Source organism: Archocentrus centrarchus, chromosome 24 (assembly GCF_007364275.1).
Source record: "Archocentrus centrarchus isolate MPI-CPG fArcCen1 chromosome 24, fArcCen1, whole genome shotgun sequence".
Classification (NCBI taxonomy): domain Eukaryota; kingdom Metazoa; phylum Chordata; class Actinopteri; order Cichliformes; family Cichlidae; genus Archocentrus; species Archocentrus centrarchus.
This window is the reverse complement of record NC_044369.1, coordinates 12,712,905-12,718,541: the sequence shown is the minus strand read 5'-3', so window position 1 is coordinate 12,718,541 and position 5,637 is coordinate 12,712,905.

The window sequence follows — 5,637 nt, the reverse complement described above, 5'->3', positions numbered from 1 at the left end:
TGGATACATGGAACTTGAACCTGAATTTTGGGTGATGGGCAACAGGGTGTGACTCTTACTACAAGTCAGACTCCCTAGAAAACTCAATAGTGAACACTTTGTTAAGATGTTTATGGGCTACATCATTATGTTCAAGTCTTATTTTATGTCAAATATTGGTTGTTTTGTAAAATATGTTGCCATTTAGAGTGAAATGGATGATAAAGCTAAGCATTAGGGTGATGCTAACCATGTTTTTGACAAATTGCATGTTGAATGATGTATTATATTCTTTCATGAATTAAAACAGAATAATTTTGGTGTTGTTGTTTAAACACATATTAAAATGCATTCGGAACTACAGCTCTTGTATTAATGGCTGTGACCACATAGTCTATTTTTTAGCTGTAACCACAATCCGACATAAATATAGTTTGAGAATTTTTATAATTATTATTATTATTATTGTCAGAAACTACAGGAAATAAAGTTCTGCTTTTCAGCTTCCTCCCCTGATTTCGATTATACTATCCCCTTTTTGTGGAGAAACAGTATAATTTTTCCTTTTTATGGCAATCTTCAGAATATGCATATGAAATACAGTAAAGGTTTTTAGCACTGGCAGACACATCTCAACAATCTTGATTTGATCTTTTAACCTCCTAAGACCCTGCCCCCACCTATGGGGACATTACATTTTAGCTTTTCTGCATCTTGTACTTCATTCTGCTCAATAGTGTTTTATACTTTGTTAAGCCATTTTGACTTTGCTGTGTTATGCTTTAAAATAAAGCCATTGTCCCCATCTGAGGACATCTTTTTATAAAAAAAAAAAAGTATGCAACAACCATGCAACAAAATACAGCTTCCTGTTCGAAGAGGAAACTCAGTTTATATACATATCAAGTCCATCTAATCACAAATATCTAGAAGAAATTAAAAATGTATTGCAAACAGGAGCTCAGGTCTCAGGAGGTTATAAAACATATGCAGGCTTATTGGACATGATACAAGTGAAAAAACATGATGGTGCTGCACAAAGTGCACGATTTGCTGATAAGGTGCATGTTTTATTTGCGCTACCTCACTTTCATTTGTGCTGATAAAGGCAATGCTGAGCACACCTTTCTAGAAATTTCTAGGTGCAATAACAGTTTGTGGCCTGATGAAAATGACCCCTTATTGTAGTGTTAAATGTGTTTTTACTGGCATATCATCACCTTTTTAAAAAATAATGGTCTAAGTCACTTTTTTTCAAAAAAGACAAAAAAAAAAAACTTAACCAAACATTGAAAATATGATGACTTAGGCAAAAATAAAACTTTTGTTTAAAAAAAAAATGTTTTAAGAGGGTGACATAACATTATTATTGATTTTTTTAGGTGCTGAAACAAGCAAACCACTCTCAGATGTTAAGAACATAACACTGGCTTTTACCAGTGGTTCATTTCAACACTGGTGTGTTGAAATGAACACTGCATGCAGCTCTGAGTCATTAATGTGGACTTGCTGACACATTTATTTATTTATTTATTTTTTGCATTAGATTTCAATTTCTCAAAGGCAAACCAGACTTAATAACTAAACAATTTCTTAATCTGTTCCCTTTTAAAATTTTGTTCAACTTCTGGGCTGGGTCTTGCACCAGTGTTGCCCAATTTTAGACTTTGTCAAACTTTGTCATCTTTTCTGTTGAACATGTCACAACCTGTCCCAGCTGCCATGGGGCAAGAGGCAGGGTAGAAGTTGCAACCATTCACACCTAAAGCCAATTTTGAATCACCAGTTAACCTAATCACACTAACTGCATGGAAACCAGAGTGCCCAGAGAAAGCCCATGCAAACATAGGGAGAGCATACAAACACCAAACAGGAAGGCCCCAGCCAAGGTGGATTTGAACCCCAGACCCTCTTGCTGTGAGGCATCAGTGATAACCACCACACCATCATGCTGCCCCGTACAATAATGTTAAAAAATTTACCATTTATATGCTAATTATTTAAGATTTTATGAACAAAATTCAATTCAAGTTTTGTGATGCACAATATGAATTAGAACCTGACCAATATATCAGCCAAAAGATCAGCTGATTTTTGTTATTTGCTGATATATTGGTGTTAGCATTTATAATTGCGGGTAAATAAAAATGAATAAAGTAAAGAAGAGACGGGAGAAACACCTTTCAACCATGTATGGAATGTTGATGCTGTATATTTTGTCCACCAAAGAGCATTGTGCAACTTCTCAGTTGGCAGCATGTGTTTGAAATGCCACAAACACAACCAGGCGATCGAAGCAGAGTCAAGCAAAGTGTAAACAAGTAATCCACGACGTGTTGTGACAATAAAACAAGATTAAACTTCATTGCCATATAAGGAATCATTAATAGCTAAACATAACAAAGTTTGAGAAATCTGTTTATGTTTTATGTGTTGATATATCATCAGATATGTCAGAGTTTTACATCACCAAATATTGGTATCAGTATCAGTCTTCAAAATCCTATATCAGTCAGGTTCTAAGTATAGCTAGTACTTGGTCCTATGATACGCTCGATAGTAAAAGCTTTGGGTTTTTTGTGCTAATAATGTCGAAATTTTTGCACATGGGAATATTTTATTTTTGTATATTTATGATGAATTTTGTCCTACTGGAATGGTTCTGTCAGTGAAGTTAGGTTTGATCTAAACTGCTATCTGCCATTTCCTGACAAAGAAACTGACAAAGAATATAACTTCCAAGTGATCATGCTGGTGTATGACACAGCAATATTCTGTGCATGACTTCATTGTCTGGACCTTCAGGCAATGTTTAAACCATCAGATTGACTAATAGGTCAGTAATCTGTAGCTGAGTTTATTGCAAACTGTATTACGCAATCAACAGTGTTACAGGATAAGTTTTTTCTTCAAATGCAATCGACATTTCTGAATGACGTTCTCCCCCGTGTCTGCATGTGTCCTCTCTGGGTACTCCGGCTTCCTCCTACAGTCCAAAGACATGCAGTTAGTGGGGTTAGGTTAATTGGTGAGTCTAAATTGCCCATAGGTGTGAATGTGAGTGCAAATGGTTGTCTGTCTCTGAGTCAGCCCTCCAACAGACTGGTGACCTGTCCTCCTTCTCTCACCCTATGGCATCTGGTACAGACTCCATTTACTTCTCGTGATCAAGATTTTTGATGTAAAAATCAGTAGACACGATGTTTTAATTGTGCAAAAGAAAAAAAACTGCTTTCTGAGATATTTGTTTCCTTCTTGTTCTACTGAAAGTGCTTTCTTATTTTTTTGCAGTTGAGTAAATAATATTTCTAGACAATACAAAGAGGCAAAGGGGTATTGGAGTAGCACATGTTGATGGGGAAAAAAATAAAAATAAAAAACTGAATATATAAATAGCACAATACAAATAAAACACATTCAAAAAATAACCTAAAACAGAGAAACAGCCCTGTGGTACCCCATGGGAGATTCTTATAGAATAAAGCAATCATCAAAGTCAAAGCTGAGAGGTTTAAATACTATTAAGTGATTACAAATCTACCAGATTGCAGTAATAAAATATTTTTCTAGTAATTTCATTGTTTTCACTTTTTACTTCTGGCTTTCCTTTCAAATAAAACAGCACAAAGTACAAAATAGCCGGCAGTGTACATGTACATATAGATGGATAAACATGGCAAACCTGGAAAGCTCACAGAGTACATGCTGATAACAACTGGCTACATCAGTTACTCTTATACATTACGCACACACACACACACACAAATCTAATTGTGATGTGCAGATTTATTAGTTGTTAGTTAAAAGTTGTTTTCCGATCATTTTAACAGTTGTGCTTAATGTAGCAATATTCATAGCTTACGTGGAAAATGAGTACCACCATCTATACTGTTTATTGGGAAATGTGATCAAAAAGTCTAAAGATGAGCACTGATTACACAGAACTAACCACAAAGGTCTTTCTTTCCCTTTTAAATTATCCTGTGGAGTTTATTCATTACTGGGAGGTTAGATATCCTACACTGTAACATCTAACAAGAAATAAACAAATATATAACAATATACCTGCAATGGGATCAATCTTTCTGCCAAACAACTGGTTGGGCAAGAGTGCCTACAGCTACTGATGATTGCTACATACGTCTGGGTCACAGATATTAGAATCACTTTTATTCACTAGTATTTGGTAATGATCTGGTTTTAAGGATACCAGAAATAGGTATATTCATCCTCTGGTGACTCCAGAGTGCTTTCCTTCTGTGGCTTCACTGTCTCATTGTTCTTGATCTGATTATATTTTCCATATGCAGACTTATGGACTGGTTATTTTTAGAGTCCCTGGGTAGCTGTACAACATTACACTAACATTACACTCAGGGGGGTGTAGAGGGGGGTGTAGAGGGTTCATGACTGAGAGGACCCTGGTTCAAATCCTCGGGCTGGCATCACTGTGGGTCCCTGAGCAAGCCCACCCCCCCAGGTTGCTCCCCGGGCGCCCTTTGGCTGCCCCCTGCTCCATGCTGTGCTGTGTGTACTACATACTCCATGTGTGTGATGGGTTAAATGCAGAGAATGAATTTCACTGCATGTATATGTATGTGACAAATAAAGCTCTTTCTTCTTCTTCTTCTAAGACAAAGACACCCCGGGTTAAAGAAAAAGAGGAAGCTGTAATAATGTAAACATAGAATTATTTAGAATTAATAACACTGAATGATTTTATATTTGAAATATTGCTGTTATGCACATTGCTGATTTTGTGTAAGAATACCAATAACAGCTAACACTGAATATATTATATTATATTGTATGAATTGGTAGTCCCTTTAGAGTACACAGAATTACATCAAGGATCTTTTGGTGGTTCATGTTGTGTAACTGCTGAACAGCTGGATTGAGAACTTCAAACAACTTCTGCCATGTAATCCCTATCAGCATAAAATATAAAGAGACTCTAAAAGATTGCTGACAGTCTGCAGTCGCACTGATCTTTGTCTAAATGCTTCTTGAAGCATTCAGTGAAGAGGACTTTGCCCAGAACACTTGCATGATTTAGAAGATCATAAGGTTTAATTCAGTTAGAATAGTACTACTGCAAAAAAAAAAAAAAAAAGAAAGAAAGAAAGAAAAGAAAGAAAGATAGAAAGAAATAAAAAAGAAGCTGTATTTATTCATATGTTAAGACCTGGACACTCTCTGCTTGATATCTTAGTGTTCAGGAGCCTTAAGTTCCCTTTGGACTCTGTCTGTGTACATGTTAGTGCAAACATTATCAGTATCCAACAAAAAATGCTGGTCAGGATATATTGCAACAGGCCATTACACAATATTTAGATGTAACTATGTGATCAGTATACAAAAAAATTGAAAAATTACATATTTTCAAAACTATAGTAATGGCAAATGTTTGATAAAATAAAACTCATTGAAGTGAACTCCAATAAATAAAAGATAAATAAATAAGGCTTAAGCAGTCCAAGGTTATTGCTGTTTATTTATTGCATGTGCCTTTCATACCCCAAACAGAACTGCAGGCCTTATTCAAACAGCAAATCAAATTTTGTAGGAACCTTTGAAACTTTGAAGCTCAAAGTTCAGTGTCCCAACCCAAATTAAGGTCTGCAAATGTTTTCGCTGTTGTCATTTTGGGCTGTGGAG